This window comes from Gopherus evgoodei, chromosome 3 (genome assembly GCF_007399415.2).
Source record: "Gopherus evgoodei ecotype Sinaloan lineage chromosome 3, rGopEvg1_v1.p, whole genome shotgun sequence".
Lineage (NCBI taxonomy): Eukaryota > Metazoa > Chordata > Testudines > Testudinidae > Gopherus > Gopherus evgoodei.
This window is the reverse complement of record NC_044324.1, coordinates 99,078,021-99,105,642: the sequence shown is the minus strand read 5'-3', so window position 1 is coordinate 99,105,642 and position 27,622 is coordinate 99,078,021. Positions and strand designations below refer to the sequence as shown.

Here is a 27,622-nt window from a genome sequence, read left to right as displayed (position 1 = left end):
GGCCTTTATTTACATGGAAGTGTGTAGGGAAGGATTTAGGTATCTAACTTATAAAGCTCAATTTTGATGATATGGGTCATAAATTTTACTAGGGTTCACTTCAATCCATCAGTGAAGTACCAACACCTCTGAGGCTGAAACTGTGGAACACAGCTACTACTTAAATTTCACACAGCAGTATAACAGGAGACACAAAATGAAGATTCGTTTTTCCAGCTGAAAGTGGAGGAAGAATTTTACATTAATGACTATGTTTACATATGAAGCTTTTTTCTGTTGTTTTAGATATTTCTAGCATTTGTATTACTGCATTTTTGCATAGTTACACAATGAAACATTTTATGATAATTCAAACACAAGAGGCTAGAGTTGATATATATTTAGTGTTGCCAACTTTCTAATCACACAAAATTGAACACACTTGCCCTGGCATCTCCCTGAGACCTTGCCGCTTCTCAGAGGCCCCGCCCCCACTCACTCCATCCCCCCTCCCTCTGCTGCTCACTCTCCCCCTCTCTCACTCGCTTTCACCGGGTTGGGACAGGGAGGTTGGGTGCAAGGGGGGGAAGGCTATGGCTGGGGCATTGGGCTCTGGGGTGAGGCCACAAATGAGGAATTCAGGGCATGGGAGGGAGCTCCAGGCTGGGGCAGTGAGTTGGGGTGTAAAAGGGAGTGAAGCCTCTGGCTGGGGGTGCGGGCTCTGGGGTGGGGCTGGGGATGAGAAGTTTGGGACACAGGAGGGGGCTCAAGGTTGGGGTCAAAGGGTTCAAAGTGCAGGAAGGAGCTCAGGACTAGAGCAGGGGGTTGGGGTGCTGGACGGAGTGAAGAGTGTGGACTCCGGCTGGTTGGCACTTACCTCAGGTAGCTCCCAGAAGTGGCCAGCATGTCCGGCTCCTAGGCAGAGGAGTGGCCAGGGGCCTCTGAGTGCTGCCCGCAACCACAGGTGCTGCCCCCGCAGCTTCCACTCGCTGTGGTTCCCAGCCAATGGAAGCTGTGGAACCGGTGCTCGGGGCGGCGGAAGCGAGCTGTGGAACCAGTGCTTGGGGCAGGGGCAAGCGCATGGAGTCCCCGTGGCTGCCCCTCAGCCTAGGAACTGGAAATGCTGGCCGCTTCCGAGAGCTGCAGGGAGCCTGCCTTAGCTCTACTGTGCCACCGACCAGACATTTAGTGGCCTAGTCAGCGGTACTGACTGGAACCGCCAAGGTCCATTTTCAACCAGCTGTTCCGATAAAAAAACGGAGACCTGGCAACCCTAAATATATTTATATATCTATTTTTTAAAATGATTTTTCTGATAAAGTGCCCTCTGATTGGACTAATTTTTAACATTAGTTCCCCCTCTCCCCAGTGACATTCAGAAGGGCCGCTGGCAGACTCGAGAGTAACAACAGAAATATTTTCAGGACCATCTCTCTTTTTCCCAAGTCCTTTCTCTCCATACGGTCCTTCCAGCTGCCTCTTAAGTTTCACTTTCACTTTCTGCATCACAGCTTCTGTAACTGATAAATACCCTCATTCAGACCTTGTAGAAGGACATATATGATCCGCAAGTCAGTGAACTTATAATATACAGTCTCAAGTCAAATTTGCAACATAAAACTGAAAAAATGAGAAAAGCATACTTTTTTTAATCTTTCAGTATAATCACCTTTATGATTACATGTAATACACACATGTATAAAATTGTCACATAGAAATGTAATTTTGACTGATGGTGGTCATTTAACTTCCTGACATTTTGTGCAATTTAAATTTGAGTCTAGACACTGAATAAAAAGATGGCTAGCATCTTGTAAATTTTGATGCACATGAATTATATAAGGAAAAGCATGCTCAATCATTTTATTCATATATTGTGCATTTTGATTACGATTACTTAAATATGCAAGAACAAGAAATACTCAGCTACAAAAAAGAGATGTTATCCAAAGAGACAAGTAATTGGTCATATAAGTTTCCATTTTAAATGCTCCATTTAAGACCATTCTAGCCTGAAATGGGCTTCTTACAAGATGGTTGTCTAGCTGAACGTTGTAAGGAAATACAGTCAGCATTGCAAGGGAGAGAAAAAATAATTAATTCACCAGTGTGAAATACCAATGAATAAATATAAATTCTGGAGGAATATTAGTGGGTAGAAAAATTCAGCCCTTCTGCATATTTAGAGTATTCATCCATTACTAGTCATGTAATGGAAGATAAACAGCTGTGACTTGTTTAATAGTATATATACATAGAATGAACGAACTGGTCTTTGTACTTTATTCCTCCCAAACACCACCATATAAGCTAAACATGTCTGATCATTGGGATGGCATGCACAGTATATAAAAATATGAAAAAATATGGTTGTCTAAATATGGTATGTTATAGTTAATAAAAAACCACACGGTTTTTCCCCCTAAACCACAACTGTGTGATGATAAATGCAGCAACCTGCACTCCCTTCGTCTGTATTTCAAACATACAGTCCTTTTGTATTTCTGATAGAATGGGGTGACATAGGATGCTACCTGCTTAAGTGCAAAAATGTTAAAGAAGAACAATAAATGATATGTACTTCCTTCCTCGGTATTTCAAAAGACAGGGTTTCAAGGAATGGAAAAGAAGAAAGGTGCTGCCAATTACATACTGGTAGAAAGTATTTTGTTGTTCGTATGTAACTTTTTTCTCTCAAATAGGCAACATCCACTCTATAACATGCCAAAGGACTGCACATCTGAATGCTGTGTAATAAAAGGGGGCACCCAATTGTTTAAAACAAACAGAGTGAAATACTGGCCCCCTTGAAGTCAATGGCAAAACACACACTAACATCTTAAGAATCAGGATTTCATCCTCTATATTTTTATATTTGTATCCATCGTCTAAAATGGTTCTGAAGAAAAACCTAAGTTTGCAGTATATGTTAATCCATTAACTTTTGAATGGTGATGTATAGCAACACACTTCATGTATTCCAAGGCCAGAAGGAACTATTGTGATCATCTTGTCTGACCTCTGGCCTGTGTTGTACAGGAGAACTTCCCCAAAATAATTCCTAGATCATATCTTTTAGAAAACACCCCAACTTGATTTAAAAATTGTCAGTGATGGAGAATCCACAACGACCCATATTAAATTGTTCCAGTGGTTCATTAACCTTATTACAAGGCAAATTGTATGCCTTATTTCCAATCTGAATTTGTCTAGCTTTAACTTCCAGCCATTGGATTGTGTTATACATTCATTCTACTAGATTGAAGAGCCCATTATCAAATATTTGTTCCCCACATAGACGCGTATAGACTGTAATCAAATCACACCGTAACCTTCTCTTTCTTAAAAGAAATAGATTGAGCTCTTTAAGTCTATTGCTATAAAGAATGATTTCTAATCCTCTAATCATTCTTATGGCTCTTCATTGACCCCTCTTCAATTTATCAACTCCCTTCTTAAATTGTGGGCACCAGAACTGGACACAATATTCCAGCTGTTGTTGCACCAATGCCAAGTAAAATACCCTCTCTAGTCCTACTCAAGATTCCCCTGTTTATGCATCCCAGACCCTCATCTGCTCTTTTGGCCACAGCACCCCATTCGGAGATCATGTTCACCCATCCACCTAGACCCCCAAATCATTTTCAGAGTCACTTCTTCCTAAGACATAGTATCTCATGCTGTACGTATGGCCTAATTCTTTGTTCCTAGATATATGCATTTATATTTAGCTATATTAAAATGCATATTATTTGCTTGTGCCATGACCTATCGTCATTATTATTGACCTCTGCCCCAATTTTTGTGTCATGTGTAAACTTTATCAGTGATGATTATGTTTTCTTCCAGGTCATTGATAAAAATGTTAAGTACAGTAAGGTCAAGAACCAATCCCTGTGGGACCCCACTGGAAACACACTTGATGGCAATTCACCATTTCCAGTTGTATCTGGAGACCTCTCAGTTAGCAAAATTTTAATCTAATTAATATGCACCATGTTAATTTTATATCTTTTCAATTTTTTAATCAAAATGTCAGAAGTTTAAGTATTTTACATCAACACTATTACCTTTATCAACCAAACTTGTGATAACTTGATATCTTTCTGATGTTATTTTGGATCAATTCTGCGTAAACCCTTGTTGATTTCCTTTAATTCTTTATTAATCTACTCCTGTATTAGCTGCACCATTATCTTGTCTGGGATTGATGTCAGACTGACAAACCTATTGTTACCTGGGCCATCCACCTTATCAGTTTTAAAAACTGACACAACATTAACTTTCTGCCCGTTTTCTGGAACTTTCCCAGTGTTCAAAGACTTATTGAAAATCAGTATTAGCAGTCCAGTGAGTTCCGCAGCCAGATTTTTTAAAACTCTGGGATGCAAGTATCAGAGGGGTAGCCGTGTTGGTCTGGATCTGTAAAAGCAGCAAAGAGTCCTGTGGCACCTTATAGACTAACAGACGTTTTGGAGCATGAGCTTTTGTGGGTGAATACCCACTTCATCAGATGCATGTGGTGGAAATTTCCAGGGGCAGGTATATATATGCAGGCAAGCTAGGGATAATGAGGTAGTTCAATCAGGGAGGATGAGGCCCTGTTCTAGCAGTTGAGGTGTGAAAACCAAGGGAGGAGAAACTGGTTCTGTAATTGGCAAGCCATTCACAGTCGTTGTTTAATCCTGAGCTGATGGTGTCAAATTTGCAGATGAACTGAAGCTCAGCAGTTTCTCTTTGAAGTCTGGTCCTGAAGTTTTATTGCTGCAGGATGGCCACCTTAACGTCTGCTATAGTGTGGCCAGGGAGGTTGAAGTGTTCTCCTACAGGTTTTTGTGATGGTGATGGTGATGGTGTGGCTGATCTGGTTAGGTCCTGTGATGGTGCCTGGATTGGTTCCTGAGCTAGAGTTACTACTCACCAGTAACTGCACACCGCACCATAGTAACTCTAGCTCAGGAACCAATCCATGCAACAAACCTCGATGCCAGCTCTGCCCACATATCTACACCAGCGACACCATCACAGGACCTAACCAGATCAGCCACACCATCACCGGTTCATTCACCTGCACATCCACCAATGTAATATACGCCATCATATGCCAGCAATGCCCCTCTGCTATGTACATCGGCCAAACTGGACAGTCTCTACGGAAAAGGATAAATGGACACTAATCAGATATTAGGAATGGCAATATACAAAAACCTGTAGGAGAACACTTCAACCTCCCTGGCCACACTATAGCAGACGTTAAGGTGGCCATCCTGCAGCAATAAAACTTCAGGACCAGACTTCAAAGAGAAACTGCTGAGCTTCAGTTCATCTGCAAATTTGACACCATCAGCTCAGGATTAAACAACGACTGTGAATGGCTTGCCAATTACAGAACCAGTTTCTCCTCCCTTGGTTTTCACACCTCAACTGCTAGAACAGGGCCTCATCCTCCCTGATTGAACTACCTCATTATCCCTAGCTTGCCTGCATATATATACCTGCCCCTGGAAATTTCCACCACATGCATCTGATGAAGTGGGTATTCACCCACGAAAGCTCATGCTCCAAAACGTCTGTTAGTCTATAAGGTGCCACAGGACTCTTTGCTGCTCTGGGATGCAAGTTATCTAGACTTACTGATTAAAAATGCCCAACTTAAGTAATTTCTGTTTAACATCCTCCAGAGATTGAGAATGGAATGGAGTGTTATCACCATATGAGAGCATATAATCTGTTTTTCCCCAAATTTAGAACAGATATATTTATTGAATACTTCTGTCTTTTCTTCATTATTATTGATAATTCTACCATTTACATCTTGTAATGGATCAATACCATTGTCAGGATTCTTTTTGTTCCTAATAAATCTAAAAAAGTATCGCCTTATGCTCCTTGGCTTCCCTTATCAATTTGCTATAATTGCTAACTTCTAATTTATATTCATTACTGTCAATTCCCACTTTGTTATTATTGTATAGATATAAATTTTACAGCTACTTTCACTTCTCGTCTAAACCAGGTGGGTTTTTACCAGTGTGGCCTTCCTCCTCTGTTATGGGGTTGTTCAGTTTGGGGCATCTAGTAAGGTGTTCTAAAAAGATTGGCAGTTATTCAATTTTTTCTGATTAAATTCTTCCTCCCAGTTTATCTGGCTCATGATTGTTTTCAGCTTTGTGAAACTGGCCCTATTAAAACACTAAGTATATATATTACTGGTCTGGACTTAATTCTGCTAGCACATTATAAATGTGATCAAGTCATGATCACTCGTACCCAAGCTACTAGTAATTTTTAATTCTGTGATCAGTTCCTCTTTGTCCGTTGGGACAAGTTCTAATAAAGAATTCCTCCATGTTAGCTGCAGCACTTTTTGAGTTAGGAAATTGTCATCTATTATATCTAGAAAGTTCAAGGATGTTTTACTACTGGCAGTATGAGATCTCCAGCATACGTCACTCAGATTGAAGCCCACCATGATCATGCCACTTTTTGTCCTATACATTATAGACAGGTATGTAAGGAAGTCGTCACTCTGCTCCCTATGTGATTTGCTGGTCTGTAGCAGATGCCAACCAGTACGCTATCTTGTGCTTTATATGTTAGGAGAGTAATCCCTAAGCATTCAAGATCATTTTCTTCTGAGTTCTCAGTGACTTGGAAACAGATAATGCCATTTTTGAAAGGGTGTCTCTACACCTGCCCTTTTGCCCACTCTATCCTTCCTAAATAAATTATTCAGAAGATGTAATTAAACTTTTAACTATATAAATGTAAATTCATATTCAGAAACAATCCAAAATGCAGGAGCAAGTTAATAAAAATGGTGGATAAACTCAACTCGAAAGAAAAGCTGTTCCCTGCAAAATATCTTGCAACTAATATATATGACAAAGACCTCCTAGCTGTCCATCATATATAGCAATTAAACATACTAGAAATTTCACAAGCTATAACAAAATCAATAAATAATGAAAAAGGAAAAACTGAAAATCCGTTGTAAGTCAACTGAGTTAGGATTTTTAATATCCTGTCACTGCTTTCTGTTGTATACATTTTCTGATGCGTAATAAGTTTGCCAGTTGTCACTACCACTGGTATGCCTTTTCCTGAAACATAAATTTCTCAGGCTGTGTAAATCAAACATTTTAATCTAAGCACTTAAATACTCACAAAAAAGTTATTATAATCAGAATCGTAAACTGTAGTGGTGCTTAAGGTCAGAATTATGAAATTTTGTGCTTCATGGAAGTAACGGAGATCACTAAGGTTTTGCATTGCTTTCAACTTGCTCTTCCAGACTGGAAAATCTGCTGTACCACCTTGCTCAAGCTACTAAAAATTGAAAGAACGTGGGTTCAAATTCTGCCCGAGAAAGCCAAGGAACTCAGGGCAGAATTTAGATTTGTGGGATTTAAAATTATTGTAATATACTTGTATTACCAGGCAAACAATTCCTAACAAGATAGACCCCAATCCTGCAAGGACCTGCGCGTCCTCAACTCCCATTAATTTCAGAAGAATGTGTTAACATTTCATTTTAAAACTCCTATTTTCATTTTAGCGGGAATGGAAGATCTAGGACTTTAATGTACCTGTTACACAACTAACAGATACATGTTGGATCATATTCAGCCTTGCAGTAAGATCCATTTAATGAAATAGAGTTTTTGTCCATTTACAAAAGGAATGGATTTGTCCCAATGTCTCCACATTTTACTTAAGGCAGTTACCTTTTTTACTCATTAAATCCAGTTTCTAAGACATACTTTAGGAACTAGGGAAGAAATACATTATGAGAAATTAGACAATTTAAAATGTAGAATGTTTCATGGGTTGTCCATAAAAGAAATCATCACTGATAACGTGCTGTGACCTTTGCTCCTTTCTTCTAAAATCAGAGCTTCCTAAATTTATCTAGGACGATACATTCATTTATAAATTTAGACAACTAACAGTGTGCTCCCTTCTTCACATGTCACTATTTTTCTCAATATAGGTATTTTAATACTGTTGTGGAAAATTGACCACACGATTGATTTTGGATTAGACAGCCTGAGGCTCCTTTATTTCGTCCAAGCATATATGCAGGGAGAGTCAGCATGGCCCCACGCAAGAGGCAAACTGCTCTGCTCTCAACAAATTTTACCAAGCTTATAAAGGCTAAAACCGCAGGCACATAACACGCTTGATACATTTTCAATTGCCTTATTTGGAATACAACTTTAATCAAGAGCAAGCTTAATAATTAGTTTTTCATATATGGTTTTTCCCGTTATTGTTATCCCTAGCCAAGTTTGCGGTTTGTCTGTTCTAACACCTTTTCTGTAGTTCCGAAAGCAAGCTCAGCTGTTGTAACTTAACAGATCTCGGGGCTTTTCTGTCCTATCTCCTGGTTCCCCTTTATCCAGTTCCAGTTCCTCTTTCATGGGCCCCTGACCGCACCACTCTGCCCTCGCATGCCCATTGTACAGAAAAGCAAGCCTAGCTGAAGCTCTTAAGTTTCTTAGCTTTGCTAAAAGGCCTAAAGCAGTGCGGGAGGGGGTCATCACTTTTCCCTAACAATACTTAAAGTCTAATTCTGACAGAGTCTAAACTTGTTGCAATACTTTGCATGTGTGAAAACAAAACAGGGAAGTTAGGAAGCAATAAAGGACACCAGCCACCACAGTCTTTGCTGGATTGGAGAGTAGAGGACGGTATTCCTGGAGGGTCATCGCAGTAACCACAAGCCAATTGGCAGCCTTCCCTTGTGAGTATGCTGCCCATAAAAGGTGGTTCCAGGAAGATGTACATTCCTTTCCAACCAAACATCACTCCCTGCCCCCCACAAGGTGAATATTTCATCCTTCCTTCTATTTCTTTCAAGCCGTTATGTCTAAAAGGGGGGTGGAAAGGTGTTAACTCTCCTATTACTCTGTTTGTATGTAGTTGTGTTGTGTCAAAAAATTCTAAATCATCTTTTTTCCTCCTGGTGCACATTGGTGTTTGGAGAGAGTGATGATTGGGTGATCTTTTGAATTAAGCTCTACATTTCAGATATATGGCATTTTGACAGATTGCAGATGTTTAAATCAAACCAAGCAGTGAAGGTTCGTTCAAATATGCTCTCTTTGCACCTTATCCAAACAAATAACTGTAACGATACTGCATGATGTGTAAGTGCAGAATCTGGCTAAGAAAAGAAAAGAAAAAAGAAAAGAAACTGCTGCCAAACAAGAGAAGATGTCACCTGCAACAGCAAATGGTCTTATGGGATCTCATCCTCTGTATGGATTAATTACAGACTCTCCTGCCAAGAATAATTCTGGAACTTTTAACCACAGTGTTGAGCAGTTAGACCAGCCCTTGATTAAATATAAGTAAACAAACAACTTAACTGACCTAGGTATGTGATGGATTCTCCATCACTTGCAGTCTTTATGTCAAGACTCATTATCTGTCTAAAATATATACTAGAGCTCAAACTGAAGTTATGGATTTGATGCAGAAATTACTGAGGGAGGTCCTTTGGCCTGTATTATGCAGGTCAGACTAGATAATCAGGCTGGTTCCCTCAGGCCTTAAAAATTATGAATCCTGAATCTATGAGCTGTGCAGGGGTGCACAACTTGGAGGCCCATATAAAGAGTTTTGGGAATCAATTGGAAATCTGGTATTAGTTTATCAAACAGTAAAAAGAATTTTTTGTCCCACTGACATCAAGCCTAGCTGAAGAAATCAAGTGACTGACCAACTGCAGACAAGTTTGAAATTGGTGGCAGACCATAAACTGTCTGTATTTAGGGCCTGAGGGAAGAAACTGCCTGTGAAGTTCAAGGGCTTGAATTAATTAAAAATTCCCTGATTCCTGATGCTGTAAATCAGAATTCCAATGATGACCTTATCAGAGCAGAGAACATTCTTGGGCTGTCATCCCTGCAGGGTCATTTCATCACAATCCTGAGTCACAGAGCAATTATGAAAATGACAGAGTTAAGATCCAAGGAGTAGATTTTATTTTGTATGAAAAGTGAAAAGGATATTGAAAACTCTATTATTATCAAACATGACAGGAGTAAAATGCAAGCTCACAGATGAGCTCTAACGCTTCTGAGTTAGCAAAGTGTTATTATGCCATTAGACTGAGAATGCTGTTCCCAGGGAGTAGGGGAGGAAACTTACAGAAATAAGATAAAATTAGCAAATACAAAACTTGCACTCAAATTAGATGTTGGCTCTGCCTGAAGTTTGAGGATTGTTTGCCTTTTTTCTCAAACAGCCTTTTTATAGGAGCGCATTCTAACTTAAGTCAATAAACAGTCCAATAGGTTCTGTGGTCTAACACTAAAACGTTGATTTATTTTGCTGGCTGTAGCATTTTAATAAGCCCTTATTCTATTCTGTTTAAATATTCTAAATTAATTCTATTTAAATTATTCTCTTTAAAGGTTAGTTCTCAAATTGATTTGGAATATTAACTGTTGTCAAGCATTTTTCAGTGAGAATGAAGTATGCAAAACAACTATTTACACCTGTTCTCAACATCACTTCACATGAGGATATCCAGATTTGGAAATACTAGAAAGGCACATCTTTATTTTCATTCTCTCACTGAGCCTGATTTTCAGAAGATGGCCTCTTTTCATTCATTTTTGTTTTGGGGAACTCCTTCAGACACATTTATCAGTTATTAACATCTGCACACACAACTGACAAATTCTAACAGTTGCAAGACGTGAGATGTGTTTTGCACACGTACATTCTCTTATCTGCACTGTGCGGCATAGAGTTCTGCTACATAGTCTTGGAATAAAAGACTGTGAAGGAGGAAGGAGAAGGGATATAGTGTGTGGCAGGTCACGGATGGGAAAGGAAACATAGGGGGTTCAGAGATTATGAGACAGTGCACTGAATGGACCAGCGAAAGAAAGAATTTATCTATGTTCAGAGTGTAATGCGTAAAAATTTCTACAGATGAAACTAAATGCCTAAACTTCCTCAGTATAAAGGCCTTCCCTTTCCTGTCCTCCCACCCTAGACACTTCACTCTTTCGCCATGCCATAAAATCTGCAATATGGGAGCCTTGCTTTAACAAGCTACTGATAATGTGATAACCCTGAATAGAAAATGGGATATTATGATAGTTATTTGTTATTTTAACCTTTGCAAATTCTAGAGAGCAACATTAAGGATGGGTGGAGCATGGTAAGTCAGAAGAGTTCAGAGTGACAAGACAGAGATTATGTGGCAATGGGGAACATTTCTAGGCATTCTTACTTATGAATGTTTAAAAGTGCAGAATTTCTGTGAAGAGTTTAATGTTTTGGGGGGTTAGCTGGATTCCACTGAAACATACTTTCTACCTTGAAAAACAAGTAAACAGTTTGTCTGCAAAATGAATACATTACACATATGAATCTCTAAAGAACTGTAAGAAAAATATGCAAGTATTATTTTAAAGTTTCCACAGATGGATGAAGTGGGAGGAGGAGATTCCCTGATTCCTCCTACTCTTTTACAGACTCTCTTAGCTACAAGAACCTACAGCTATAAGAGGTATTAAAAGGTCATCATCCCTGCGTCAGACCTGCATTAAAACTATTTCTAAAAGTAGTGGGGTTTGGCCACATATAGCTATGGACTCTGAATTAAATTTATATTCATTTCAGTTTGAAGCATTTAAGCCCTGATTCAGCAAGGTACCTAAGCACATGCTTAACTTTAAGAACACACAAATAGTCCCACTAACAAAGGGAAGCTTGCTCCTAGGTACCCTGCTGAAGTCGGGTAGTGGAGAATAGTATTTTTTCTGTGGAAAAATATACTGGTAAAAACATCTGAGCTACAAATGCAGAATGAATTTCAGAGTACTCACAAGAGCCAGTATGCAGTTCCCCTTAAAAATCGAGATTACAGAGAGCAGATTTAAAGGCTGCAATGTTAATGTTCTAAATTTACCTGAAAATTCTGGAACTGATTCTTTCAGTAAAAGTATCTTCCTTTTTGGAGCTTATGCTACAGCAAAAGTTCAACTCTCTTCAAATCCTTCATTATTTTCCAGAATAACATTTTTATAATTGTCTCATTATTGTTATTTTTAATACAATAGCACTCAAAAGCCTCATTCAGGTTCCAGGCCCCACAGTAGAAACATCTAGTACAGGGATCGGCAACCTTTGGCATGTGGCAGGGAAAGCCACTGGTGGGCCTGGATGTTTTGTTTACCTGCATCATCTGCAAGTTCAGCTGACTGAGGCTTCGACTGGCAGCAGTTTGCTGTTCCAGGCCAATGGGGACTGCGTGAAGTGGTGCAGGCCGAGGGATGTGCTGGCTGCCGCTTCCCACAGCCCCCATTGGCCTGGAACGGCGAACCGCAGCCAATGGGAGCTGCGATTGGCCAAACCTGCGGACACTGGAGGTAAACAAACCGGCCCGGCCGGCCAGCGGTTTTCCCTGACGGGCAGCGTGCCAAAGGTTGCTGATCCCTGATCTAGTAAGTGACTACCCCAGCCCTGAGGAGTTTATAATTGAAGCTGCAACAAGTGGACATAAACAAAAAAGAGGGAGTGCAGGAGGGAGGATCAGAGTAACAATGACAAGAACATATCATTACAAAATTAGTAGGCTGAGTTTAAGTTATAAACTAACAAACAACAGTAATGATACTAATAATTCTTACTGGTCACATACCTAGCCATTGGCAGTTTACCATAGGCAACATAATAGAATGGATCTTAATGACAGATCTGACGGAAAACAGAGGAGTGGCTTTATAGATTAATTTGGGGAGAGTATTGTATATACACGGGTCAGTAGAAAGTGTGGGGATTGCTCAAGCAGTGGACAGACAATGAGAATGGTACTGTTGGGTGAGCAAAAGACAATGTAAGAGGTTATAAGCCTTGTTCAACTCTTCAATATTTCAGATTATTTACTTTTGTGTCGGTTTTTGAGTTATGTAGGCAATTTAAAAGCATGAACATATTTGAAGCTCACAGAGCAAGTATTGGGGAAAATTCATCTATGGTATTCTCCGGCATTTGCTAAAGCAATGCAACTGCAGCATAAAGAAGGAACTAATGAATTTCAGAGTTGAGTTTATATCTCTTGAAATTACATCTGTAGTATCATTTCTCACAAAGCTACGCCTTGTGACTAATCAGAAAAAAAAAACCTTTTTAATACAATGGCACCATATGTTTCTAATAGATTAATTAAGTAGTAAAAAGGGGGACTTGACAGATGATGATTTGAACAGTTATGTGGAATAATTATTTAAAATTCTTCCGTTTCAGAGGACTGTTTTAAATCTTGGCTGCTCTTGACATATCTTAATGGTGGACATTGCATGCCAACATAACTCTCTAAAAGATTAGAATGTGTTTTCTGTTTACTGAGTTCTCCAGCTGTTTAATACAGCTACTCTTAAATAATTCAGGGTGCCTTTTTTTTTTTGTGCTTTTTTCTGAGGACTTTCCCAACAAATCTGTTTCTTTTTAAAATCAGTTTTACATTCCAAAAGCTTCTTATTAAAATCAGTAATATTATTCGTGATGTAACTGAGAAAATATAAATACAGCTATAATTTTTTTTCTTTTTCACACTAAATAGAAAAATAAGAAGGAAAGATATTTGATTTTTAACTTCTGAAAGTGTTTTACAAATAACAGAGGAAATTATCAAAGAACAGTTTATGATCCTCTTTTCAAACAAAAAAAACTCACCACATTTTTAAATCTATTTGGTATAATTTGCTTATTAGGTGTTTATACTCTTACTATAAATTACACACACACACACACACACACACACACACACACACACACACACAATCACTATGTAATGAAAACCATGAAGCATAGTATAGTAAGACTATAAACACATAATAGACAAATCATATTAAACAGATTTAAACTTGTGGTGCATTTCTTGTTTGAAAAGATCATTATAAACTGCCCGTACTATATTATTACATAAATATAAATATGTTACTATTTTATTTGTCCAACAAGATTTCCAATTCCTAAGTTATCATGTTCATGAATCAGTGTATCTGCGCTACAGCATTTTAAAGTCTTTGGTGTTTTTTTTTCTACAGGAAAACAGAAAGTATCTGAAAAATACATGTTTAAATCACATTACAAAAGTCTCACAGAATTTAGGAATCTTAAAAGGAATTTAGGGGGAAAAAAAAGAATTATTCCAATGAGACATTTGTTCTCCATTTTGTTGAACACTTCCTATCGTATACAATATGCTCAATAGTCCATCATTAAAAACAAGTTATTTCAACATTAATACTAATTGTTTACCATTTTAAGATTAAAAAACATATTCTCTTAACAAAAATCTACAGAATACTGGATGAGATACATATTTGATGGGGCCCCAAGTTCTGTCTTGTTATCCATACACCCAGATAACTGGCTTTATCACCATTCTCTGCTCTCTTGACTCATATTACATAACATCCTATTCAAATGCTTGTATTACAGAATAAGCTATCACAAAGGTGCCATCAAACATGGGATTTTAGCCAAAATACTTCCACTGGAGTAACTGGGAATCAAGTATTAAAACCCCATAAACCATTTTGAAAACGTAGAGGAACTGTTTGCATGGACACAGAAAGCTTTTTTATTTTATTATTTTTATGAAATAATTTCATATTATAGCACGTATTAGGGACTAGTCAACTCTGCTAAAGTGGAGTTTGGCTGTTTAAACATGGCAAAGCATTACCAATTTAACATCCAGGCCAAATTTTAGAAGAGGCTTTAGACTGTGAGACTCTCTCTCTCACCACAAACTCACTGAATAGAAGAAAAAACCCCAAGATTTTGTACTAAACTCTGCTTTATATATGTATTATATATAGTCTCAGAATCTTTATAGGCAGCTTCCTTAACTCTTACTACATATTACTCAAGATGATATGTGAGGTACTTGAAAAGGTGCAAGACTTTGTCATTTAAAAAACTATTAATTCCAGTGCTTCCTACATGCTTATTCTCAAATCCATGTTGTTCTTGGGATTCAAATATGTAATTTAGAGAAAACCACAGGGTACAAAGTGAATGTATTCTAACAACTGCAGTTGGATGCCAACCAAAACAGCCTTAAGCATTTTAGTGCTTATCAATGAGAAGAGCAATATTTTCAGGATCTTGTGGTGCCTACATATGTATATCATACACATCCACTTGATGAGAAGCCTCAGATACAAGACCCTAAATTCATTGTGTGACCTGCCTCAAATGCTTCTGGCAGGCCAGCTGTGGAAGATCTGCGGTTATTTCAGTTCTCGAGATGAGCAGACAAGACATTGGTTATAGAACTGCTGCATACACATTTGTGGAAGCAGTTAGAAGGAAAGGTTGCCATAGAAGGGGAGACATGCTCATTTTTCAGGAGTATCAAATGATTACCACAGCGCTCACAGCCAGCTTGAAGTTTCACATAAATCAGCAACATACAGCACTGGAGTGAACATTAAATATTACACTACCACGGATGGGGCCTCCTTGATTGGGCAGAGAGAGTGACTGCCTGTGTGTATGTCTGAGAAATCCTATCGCTATGGGTTTATAAGTCTCTCTAAACTGGCCCTGAATGGAGTCCAAAGAGAGAAGGTTCCCACCAATCTTGTATACAAGTGTTTCCCTAAGGAATCAGCCACATATTGCAGCATCTCAGCAACAGTTTATTCTAAGTTTTCGTGCTGAACACAAAATGAAAAGCAAGATATTTCCATTAGTAAGGATAAATTTACAGTGTGCCTCCTCCCCAAGGAATCCATCTAATGGTGTGCTGTAAGTGAGCCATGAATCACCATTAGAAGTATGTGGATTTATTTTTCTGCATTTGTTTTTCAAACTCTAAGTCAAAGTTATTGGTGATGCTATACTAAGAATGAAATTCAAAAACTTAGAAGTATGAGAAATTCTACAATAAAAAATTGCTATATAAAACTAAGTGTAACAATAGTGCATTTTTTACCCATGCATTTGGATTTTTTTGTGCATCCAGCCAAGTAGTAAATACATTTTATTTAATAATTCCTGTTTTGATGTGCAGTACAAAGATAAAAATTCCTGCTGCCTATCCTGGAGCCTTTTGCCGGTCCCATGAAAAAACACACAAATTTCACCAAGTTCTAAGCCTTTGAAAAATCTCAGCTTGCACAAGATCAGTAGAGACTTGCTACAGTTTCAGAGAATTTAGGTGATGAGTCCATCTGTACTGAGTATGCTCCAATCGCTCACATCTCCTACATGTGACAAATATGCATGCGCCACCCACATAGAGTGACTGAGCATGCACCATCCATGGGATGCAGAGCCTGAGTATTCCCTGCAATTTCTGCTCCCAGCTGCTGAAGACTGCTTGGCACCAGAATTGAGAGCAGGGAGCCTGTTTTGCCAGTGCTCTGAATGTGCTCTCTGGGGTCCAGAGCAAGTAGAGGAGGATGCCACCTCACTCAAATACAGAGGGAAGAAGACCTGGATGGGAAAGGTGGGTGGAAGATGTCTGTGAGGCACGGACTGGCTGACCAAGTAGACTGGGACAAGGAACTAGGGTTGGGAGGGCAAGGAGAGAGACACTGGATGGGCAAAGAGCCTGAGGGGAAAGAATGGGAGTGAAGGGTGAGAGGAAAATGGACTCAAACAGGGAGGCTCATGGGGGAGAGTAGGACTGGCATGACCAGGAACCTGGGACTGGATTAAGAAGCTAGAGGTGGGTCAGGAGAGAAAACGACAGAGTGAAGGTGGATGGGACAACAACAAAAAAAAAAACAACAGGTCAGATTAGTAGGAGAAATAGGGGAAAGAGAGTCTTTGACCCTCCAGAACCCAGAAAGGAACTCAAAGTTTCTGAGTCTCACAGTGTCTTTGCTTAGAGTAGATAGCTGTGAACCCTCAACCGCTTCTAATGCTGTTCCATAGAGAGGATAAATAACGTACTACTGCTATCAGTTACTCAAATGGCAGAGTTTTGCGTTGTGGATATAGAAGGTACCAACCCCGCTGGTGGCCACAGAATGTCAACATGATTCCAAATGATGAAATTTCTGTTTTTTCAGTTGTTTTTTTTAAAACCTAGGAAATTACACACAAAAAGTTACATTAAAAGAAAATTATTAAGGTTGCAAAGTCAAACACTCAAAGTCAGGAAATGCCAGAATTAAAGTTGCTTGTGGAACCTTAATTAACCCACCCTTCTCCTTGTGTGCACTCATTGTGATACAGTCTTAAATTACATGCTCACATATCAGAGGCGTAGCCGTGTTAGTCTGGATCTGTAAAAGCAGCAAAGAATTCTGTGGCACCTTATAGACTAACAGACGTTTTGGAGCATGAGCGTTCGTGGGTGAATACCCACTTCCTCAGATGCATGCTCACATACTATTTTTTCCATGGGATCACTGCCTCACTCAGTGCATTAGATGGACCTGCCCCGGTGCTCACTGAATGGGCAGTTATTCAGTATTTTGCTTTCTCCTCACTATTCAAAGTGTGGCCATAGGCTTTATTTACTGCACGCTACTCAAACAGTGCTCAGAGGACAGAATTATTAATTTCCTCATGAATTTTTTATGGTGCTCATCACTACAGAATCTGAGTATTTTATAAATTTTAGTAGGGTTGCCAGGTGTCCAGTTTTCAACCAGAATGCCTGGTCAAAAAGGGACCCTAGCGGCTGTGATCAGCACCGCTGACCAGGCTGTTAAAAGTCCGGCCAGTCATGCTGCGGGCCTAAGGCAGGCTAGTCTCTACCTGTCCTGGGGCACCGCACTGCACCCCAGAAGTGGCCAGCAGGTTCAGCTCCTAGGCGGAGAGGCCACGGGGCTCCATACACTGCACCACCCTGAGCACTGGCTCCGCACTCCCATGGCCAGGAACCACGCCAATAGAAGCTGCGGAGACGGTTCCTGTGGGTGAGAGTCTCCTGGCGTCCCACCTAGAAACGGGACCTGCTGGCTGTTTCCAGGGTGCAGCATGATGCCAGGAGAGGCAGAAAGCCTGCCTTAGACCGCTGTGCCACTGACCGAGAGCCTCCCAAAGTAAACCCGTGCCCCAACCCTGTGCCTCAACCTCCTGCCCCAGCCCTGAGTCCCCTTCCGCATCCCAAACCTCTCGATCCCAGCCCAGAGCACTCTCCTGCATCCCAAATCCCTCATCCCCAATCTCACACCAGAGCCTGGAGCTCTCACCCCAAATCCCTGCCCCAGGCTGGAGCCCCCTCTTGCAGCCTGAACCCCTCATTTCTGGCCCCACTCCAGAACCCACATTCCCAGCCCAGCCCACACCCCAATCCCCTGCGTGAGCCCACAGCCCCCTCTGAACCCCTTGGCTCCCCCCACTCAAGCCCAGAGCCCACTCCTGCACCGCAGGCCTTGGAGTAGGAGAAGAGCAAGGGTGTTTGGTTTTGGGCAAGTACAAAGTTGGCAACCCTAAACGTTAGTTGATTTATTTTTGCAACACTTCAGCGGAGAGAGGTGGTATTATTATACACATAGGTAAATTAGGCACAGAGAGATTAAAGTCAAATGTGACCACTAATTTTGAGTTTGCAGTTTGAGATGCCTAAGGCCTGATATGCACACTACATAACACTATATAGCACTTTATATGTACAGAGAAGAGCTCCCACTGACAAGTTGCAGTTAGTGCTCAAAATTTCTGCAGATCAGACCCCAGGAGTCTCAACTCAGGCACCCAGAAATTAAGGAACACACAGTTAGTGGTCATTTGTGCAAAGCGTGGGTTAAGCAACTTGCCCAGCATCACACAGGGATTCTGTGGCACAGCTAGGGACAGAATCCAGTTCTCCATGGCAGCATTCAACTGCTTTAACCATGAGCCCATCTTTTCTCTTCCCACAGTTGCCTGCTTCATTCAATGCACACCTGCCAACTTCTGCAACAAATAAGGTCGGGATTCTACAGAGAACAGCTTAAATCAATACACTACCTTGATTCACAGAATAACTTTTAAGTACTTGCCTTTTTCAAGATTCATGTTCTTTTCACAAACCGTTTCTCTCAATTCTGAATATTCTAGGTCAGATTCTTTGATAGTGTAAATCAGTGCAGGTCCACTGACTTCAGTTGAGCTATTTTACATTTAAGCTGACCATACAGTACACAAGTTAACTGCATCCCATTCATCATATATTGAAAGAGTTGTTTATCCAGGGATTTAGATCCTACAATCCTTACCTACACCTAATTTTCACTGCAGTCAGGAGACTGTTTGCTTCAATAAATTATTTGGGACATAGGTAGTAAAACTGCAAGCACACTACACAAATGTTTTTGTTGCCAGCAGCCTTTTAGTTTTATGCATTAAGAGTTGCAACAAAGAAATAACCTAGTGGCAAATAATATAGATTCATCTGATGACTAATATGGCAAAATGGCTTCAAAAATAGCACTGTCACCTTTGAGTCAGAAGGTCTTGAGCCTGAAAATTCATATTAGAGGTTTGATTCACCCATGCAGGCGTGAGTTTTCAACATGCACTCAAAGGTGGTGATTAATCCAAGCAGAAAGCAGTAGGGTTTGCACTACTATCATCCTATAGAGGAGGTTCAGCTACAGAAGGACAAGAGCAGCTTTAAAATATGCAGCCTGAGTTTCACAAGTGCACTTGTTGGAACATGTTACCCACAAGATGCACTGGATCAACTGATCTTCCAGACACCTTCACCTTGCCCGCTGCCTGGATAGGACCACTCAAGTTTTGCAACTATGCTAGACAGCTCAAGAACCCTGGCAAAGCTGAGGGTCTAAGAACCATGCATCACTGGCACCTTCTTCAGGTGGACTTTTCACTACCAGGAACTAGCATCCTGGGTTTTCACTGGCAGAAATCAACAGATCTAGAAGTCCACAGAGCCCTAAAGCTTGGATTCATATCCAGTGCTCTCTCTGCAATGCAATGCTTCTTTAGGCAGTATGAACTGTATTGTTATAGAAGAATGAAGCTTTACAGCAAAGTCCACTCTGTCCATCTCTGCAAGTTTAAGATCAAATACCAGTTTCAGAAAGAGAAAAAAAATGTATAAGATAATTGCCCGTCATTCCTTTTCTTCAGCAAATTTGTACATCCAAAGCTGTGTGCATGCTATTGCAAAGGGCAGAACAGTGGATCCATTTGTCTACACACAACTATTTCATTAGCAAGATTTATCTTATCTCTTGGTAATGCATTTTGAGAATAGAAACAGCTGCAGAAAAAACAAAAGCTCTATTCTTTTAGCATGAGTTTTCGGATATCTGAAGTACTCTCCAGATGGTGTAATGCAGTGGTTCTCAACCAGGGGAACACATACCCCTGTGGGCACACAGAGATCTTCCGGCGGTACATCAACTCATCTATATATTTGCCTAGTTTTACAACAGACTACATAAAAAGGACATGCTGATGATGCTCATTAAAAAAATATGTTAGTTAAATTTGTGACTGAACTCCTTGGGAGAGAATTGTATGTCTCTCTATTTTACCTGCATTTTGCCATATATTTCATGTCATAGCAGTCTCGGATGATGATTCAGCAAAAGTTCATTTTAAGAACACTTTCACTGCAGATTTGACAAAATGCAAATAAGGTATCAATGTGAAATTTCTAAAAATAGCTACAGCACTGGACCCAAGGTTTAAGAACCTGAAGTACCTTCCAATATCTGATTGGGATGGGGTGTCCCATGCTTTCAGAAGTCTTAAAAGAGCAACATTCTGATGAGGAAATTATAGAACCCGAACCACCAAAAAAGAAAATCAACCTTCTGCTAGTGGCATCTGACTCAGATAATGAACATTAACGTGTGTCAGTCTGCACTGCTTTGGATCATTATCAATCAGAACTCATCATCAGCATGGACACATGTCCCCTGGAATGGTGGCTGAAGCATGAAGGGGCATAGAATGTTTAGCATATCTGGCAAGTAAATATCTTGTGATGCTGGCTACAACAGTGCCATGTGAACACTTGTTTTCACTTTCAGGTGACATTGTAAACAAGAAGCAGACAGCATTGTCTCCTGCAAATGTAAAGAAGCTTGTTTGTCTGAGCAATTGGCTGAACAAGAAGTAGGACTAAGTGGACTTGCAGGCTCTAAAATTTTACGTTTTATTTTGAATGCAGGGGTTTTTTTGGTACATAATTCTACATTTGTAAACTTTTGAGACTGCACTACAGAACTTGCATTAGGTGAATTGAAAAATACTAATTCTTTTGTTTTTTTATAGTGCAAATATTTGTAATAAAAATAATAATATAAAGTGAGAACTGTACACTTTGTATTCTGTCTTGTAATTGAAGTCAATATATTTGAAAATATAGAAAACATCCACAAATATTTAAATAAATGGTATTCTATTATTAACAGCATGATTAATCACAATTTATTTTTTAATCGCTTGACATACATTTCAGATGCTTTGAAAGGAGAAGTTACTCAACGAAAAACAGTGTAATGTTTGTGTGTAAATAACATGATGTTGTTAATAACATTCAGTTTGGTATAAAAATATTTCAGCCAGGGTAAATAAATATGTTCTTAACACTAAAACCTAACAGCAATGGAGGCCAAATCCTAATGCAATAATAATAGCACAAACTACACTTAAAATTAATAGTAATTACAATATCAATTTTTATTCTGCAGTATTCTAATCCTATAGTTAATTTTAATTATATATAATTAAATCCATAATTTCTAAATGTAACATGGTCAAATCACAATACTGATACTGCAACCAGCATATAAAATCCATCAACAATCCAAGTGCCCAACACAAATTGCTCATTTCAAAGAACGTTATTCCGCACTTATTTCCTATAGTTTTCACTTTTATCATTGACAATTATTTATATCAGACATAAAGAATCATTAAACTTAAGAGTTATTTACACTAAAATAATTAATGTCACAGTGTATCATGTTTCCCAAATAAATTCTATGTCCCTCATTTTGGGTCATTGTTATGCATTACTTACCATATTTAAGAGGTATGTCCCCAACAAGAAATTAAAGACAACCTAAACAGGAAATTAAGTCCTCAGCCTTGCTAAGGAGATATCTTCAATGTACTTTGTCACTGCAGATTAAGGAAAAGGAGCACTCTCAATTCCTGGTCTCTTTGTAAATAAAACTAATAGCCCTCCATTCTCAAAAGTACTCAGAGGCTGGCTATCTCAAGAGCTGCAAGTGAAAGGGTAAGGAACTTCATTTAGTGACATAGGAGACTATGGAGTGAAGTGAAAGGTATAATAGACACACAGAAAAACAAGTATTAGCTAAACTCCTCTTAAATGCATATAAGAGTAGCCACTGGAGTTGATGAGTATCCATCTCTGCCACACAATAAGGGCCTAACTTTAGTATTCCCGCTGCGCATCATGTGATTGGAACCAGCATATATAGTTCAGTTTCGTACAAACTCTCTTGTGTTTTGGTATCAAAAGTAAACTGCTGAACAAATGAAACCACCTGAATCCCCTAGGCTGGAATGGGACCTGTCTAGGCACTGCCTGGGCTTCGGAAAATTATCATAACATGACAAAAATATCTGTCAAATACCTGTAAGTAGATTCTCATAACATATATACATCTACTGTATAAATAAGCAAAAGCAAGATGCTATAGGCAGAAGAGTCTGAAATAAATATGGCTCAAATGCAAACTACTTCTCAAACAACAACTGAAAAGATCAAGCAAGAAACACAAATGACTCATCCTTACAATGCACTGACAGAGTAATTCTAGATGGTGGTCTCACAGGAAAAGTCTAGGGATAAACCAAAACCAAACTTCATCTCATTGGCACTATGGAGAGAAAAGTACTTCATAATGATGGGCTTTTGTGTCATATTCTATTCTAGTTTCGTATACTACCCTCATCACAATTCTAGTAGTGCATTAAGTGACATTGCTTATATCGGTCACTTGTGGGTTCGTTCTCTCTCTCATCCTCTCCCCAGAGGAGATTTGTTTGGGCATTGTAAAGTGTCTCCAACTCTTATGATTTTATTGGGAGTCTAATGCTATTTGATGTTTTTCTTAAAGCTCTAGACCCTGGAATCACATCAATTAAACAAACTCAGCTTTCCTTTACAACAAACAAACAAACATGTTTCTAGCCTTCTTGGTCTCGGACAAATGCTCAAAAACATAATCCCCACAGGTGCAAAATGTGGAGGGCAAATGAAAAGACCTCCAAATAATTTTTTTTGAAATCTCATGATCTTTAATCCAGTCTCATGAGTTTTTGGGCTCAACTCATGATTTTTGACTACTTGGAGTTGGCAATGCTGAGAGAGGAAGGGTGTTTTTGTTTGTTTGTTTGTCACACTTCTATTACAAAAAGGAACACACACACTGGACTAGCACTGATGGTGTAAAGTTACAACACTTCCATTAAACTTACCGGAGAATTTTGCATGAGTAAATTCCACGTTTGAACTCATAATGCATTAGGAACAGAAAATATAGAAAGCTGCACAAAAAACAAACAAAAATGAAGTTCTTCAAAATATTTTAATATACATAAGAAAATAAACCAGTATTAAAAATGTCTGACTTTTCTGTTTTAAAAACTCTATTTTTAAAATAAACTCAGACAACATTTATTTGTTCTGGCCCTAAAAGAAAGTCTTGAACCCAAAATGGTTTTACTTTAGCACCTGTTTTTAAACATGAAGCTCTCCTCAGATTTGTGCCAGTTGACAAAACCACAGCAGGTAACAAGTCCAATAAATGTACCTATTCAGCAGGCTTCCTACCTGCTATTCTAGATACACTTTGCAAAATAGATCATTTTTAGCAACCAGGTTTTCAGACAACTGATGTGAAAGAGTCCCCTAGTTATGTGGTGCATAAGGAAGTACCTTGAATTTTTATCACCTAGAAGGGTGTAGGTTTAGATATCGTCTCTCCTGCAGCATTTCTTTCATTTTCAGACCTCACTGGAGCATGGAGAATGAATGTAAGAACTCAGCCTAACAGCTAGAGAAGAATGACAAACTAAATCTCTGATTCCCTTTGGGAAAATCGGCGAGTAAATAAACCTAAAATGCAGGAACATGTTTTCCTGATATCTTTTCACATCTTGTTTCTGACAATACACCTCTACTTCAATATAACATGACCCGATATAACATGAATTTGGATATAATGCGGTAAAGCAGTGCTCCGGGGGGAGGGGCTGCGCACTCCAGTGGATCAAAGCAAGTTCGATATAACGTGGTTTCATCTATAACGCAGTAAGATTTTTTGGCTCCTGAGGACAGCGTTATATCGGGGTAGAGGTGTACTGATCAGATTAGTGGTGCTAGACTGGTAAACTGACAGCAAGGCTCTGAATCTGAGGGGGCAGGGCTGTAATCTTAGAATGTCTACAGTTCCACAGCTATACCGCTATAGCTGTGCCACCATAAGGTCTCTCATGTAATGGTCTTTGCCAGCAGGAGAAAGCTCTCCCGCTGGCATAATGACAGCTCTTCCAACGAGGGGCATTAGCTATGTCAGCAGGAAAACCTCTCCTGCAGACATAGTGCTGTCCACACCAGCACTTTGGCCCGTGAAACTTATGTCAGTCGGAGGGAGGTGTTTTTTCCACACTGCTGACTGACAAGGTGGTAGTGTAGACAAAACCTAAGTGACTCAGGAGTGCAAGTCCCATGTTCAAAAGTGTTCTAGGCTCTTAGGATCACAGGTACTTTTGAAAATCTTACCATTTATATGCAAGTTTTAGACCTCGATCTGGTCAATACTTTGCATGTGAGTAACTCTGCATATGTAAGGAGTTCTGTTGAAGTTAAATAAGGATACGCCTACACTACAGGATTATTCTGATTTTTCATAAACTGGTTTTGTAAAACAGATTTTGTAAAGTCGAGTGCACGCGGCCACACAAAGCACAATAATTTGGCGGTGTGCATCTATGTACCGAGGCTAGCATCGATTTCTGGAGCTTTGCACTGTGGGTGGCTATCCCATAGTTCCCGCAGTCTCTCCCGCCCATTGGAATTCTGGGTTGAGATCCCAATGCATGAGGATGAAAAAACAGTGTTGCAGGTGATTCTGGGTAAATGTCGTCACTCATTCCTTCCTCCGTGAAAGCAACAGCAGACAATCATTTTGCGCCCTTTTTCCCTGGATTGCCCTGGCAGACGCCATAGCATGGCAACCATAGAGCCTGTTTTGCCTTTTGTCACTGTCACCGTATGTGTACTGGATGCCGCTGACAGAGGTGGTACTGCAGTGCTACACAGAAGCATTCATTTGCCTTTGCAAGGTAGCAGAGATGGTTACCAGTCGTTCTGTACTGTCTGCTGTGCCATTGTAAATTGGTGATGAGATGATGGTTATCAGTCGTTCTGTACCGTCTGCTACTGTCATAGGTGCTCCTGGATGGCCTTCCCTGAGGTCGGCCAGGGGCGCAAAGACAAAAATGGGAATGACTCCCCGGGTCAGTCCCTCCTTTATATTTTATCTAAAAATAGAGTCAGTCCTGCCTAGAATATCGGGCAAGTGTACTAGAGAACCAGTGTATCAGAGAACCAGAGAGCACAGCTGCTCCATGTCAGATCCCGCAGAAATGATGAGCTGCATGCCATTCTAGGGGGTGCCTCTGCAACAACCCCACCTGTTGCTTCCCTTCTCCCCCAACCCACCCGGGCTACCGTTGCAGTGTCCCCCCATTTGTGTGATGAAGTAATAAAGAATGAAGGAATAAGAAACACTGAGTTTTTAGTGAGATAAAATGACGAGGAGGCAGCCTCCAGCTGCTATGATAGTCCAGGCAGGACAGAATCTTTTCTCTAGACATGAAAGAGGGGGGCTGATGGGGCTCAGCCCCCAGTTGCTATGATGAGGATGGTTACCAACCGTTCTGTACCCTCTGCCGGGAATGACCAGGAGTCATTCCTATTTTCACCCAGGCACCCCCGGTGGACCTCACCTGAGGCCAGCGAGGAGCACTCACGGAATGATGACGAGGACGGCTATCAGTCCTTTTGTACTGTACCGTTTGTCACCAGGAAGGGGAGGGGAGGGGAGGGGAGGGGAGAGGATGCTGCTGTTCAGTGCCACAGCACCGCGTCTACCAGCAGCATGCAGTAGACATACGATGACATTGAAAAAAAGTCAAGAAATGATTTTTTCCCCTTTTCTTTCACGGGGGGGTGGGTGTAAGTTGACGAGATATACCCTGAACCATCCTGTGCTGATCGGAGCTCCATGCTGGGCTAACAGGAAATGAAATTCAAAAGTTCGCGGGGCTTTTCCTGTCTACTTGGCCAGTGCATCCGAGTTTAGATTGCTTTCTAGAGCGGTCACAATGGTGCACTGTGGGATACCACCCGGAGGCCAATACCGTCGATTTGCGGCCACACTAACCCTCACCCGACATGGCAATATCGATTTCAGCACTACTCCTTTCATCGGGGAGGAGTACAGAAACTGGTTTAAAGAGCCCTTTATATCGATATTAAGGGCCTCGTGCAGACGGGTGCAGAGTTAAATCAGTTTAACGCTGCTAAATTTGGTTTAAACGCGTAGTGTAGACCAGGCCTAAGCCTATAAAGTGTTTATGGCATCAGATGAAGGCCTTACTGTGGGAGTGAGGGCAAGAGTAACAGTGATAAAAACCCAGGGGTTATGTAGCCTAACTACCTGAACAATGTGCATGTTTTTAAGTCTTATTTTAAAAAAAAACAACTCAAAATTGGAAAATTTTCACTGAGATCAAGAAATTTGATATTAACTCTCACTTCAGTCACCAGTTTGATCAGCATTGCCAGAAAGGGGGAAAAAACAACTTGCAAGCAGTAGTGTTCAAAGATACTGAAAAGCATGTTCTTCAATGTATTCCCCCACCCGCTTGCTGCATTGTACCTAATTTATGATTATAAACTCTTTGGGATAGTAACTGTCTCATATGTCTGTACAATCCCCAGCACAATGGGGCTGCAAACCTCACAGGGGCCTCTGGGCACTATTACATTAATTAAATAATAATGCAATCCTCCTCAGTCATAGAGACCAGTAAATTTGGGTCACTGAGTTAAATTTATAAGACTATCAAAAGTATTTCCTAAAGCTGCATATTGGTTATTTGGCACAACTGAAGGTAAACAGACTTAGTAGAAATAGTGTTATAAATATATAACTGGGTGGTGCGTGGTTAAAAATAATCTTATGCTAAAAAGGAATGTTATAGTCAAAAGTTACCTTACATGACTAAGTAACCGATCACTAACCAAGTACCTAGTGCCAAAATAATCACATACCACCCTTCCATGTGAGCATGAATGCAGGACATTTATTCTGCCACCATTACAACTGTAAAAGTAGGGCTGCCAAGAGACTAAAAAAATTAATTGCAATTAATTGCGTGATTTACAAAAATTAATCATGATTAATTGTGCTGTTAAACAATAATAGAATACCATTTATTTAAATTTTTGGATGTTTTCTACATTTTCAAATATATTGATTTTAATTACAACACAGAATATAAAATGTACAGTGCTCACTTTATATTTATTTTTTATTACAAATATTTGCACTGTGAAAAAGCAAAAGAAATAGTATTTTTCAATTCCCTCATTACAACTACTGTAATGCAATCTCTTTATCGTGAAAGTTGAACTTAC

General features: G+C 39.9%; 2 protein-coding genes across 2 annotated transcripts in view; one reads left to right on the top strand and one right to left on the bottom strand.

The window, feature by feature from the left end:
- The window catches only part of NT5DC1 (5'-nucleotidase domain containing 1), a 238,906-nt gene that overhangs the window by 158,189 nt on the left and 53,095 nt on the right, over positions 1-27,622 (bottom strand).
- The window catches only part of COL10A1 (collagen type X alpha 1 chain), an 80,792-nt gene that overhangs the window by 31,926 nt on the left and 21,244 nt on the right, over positions 1-27,622 (top strand). The gene's annotated exons all lie outside the window — the stretch shown is intronic.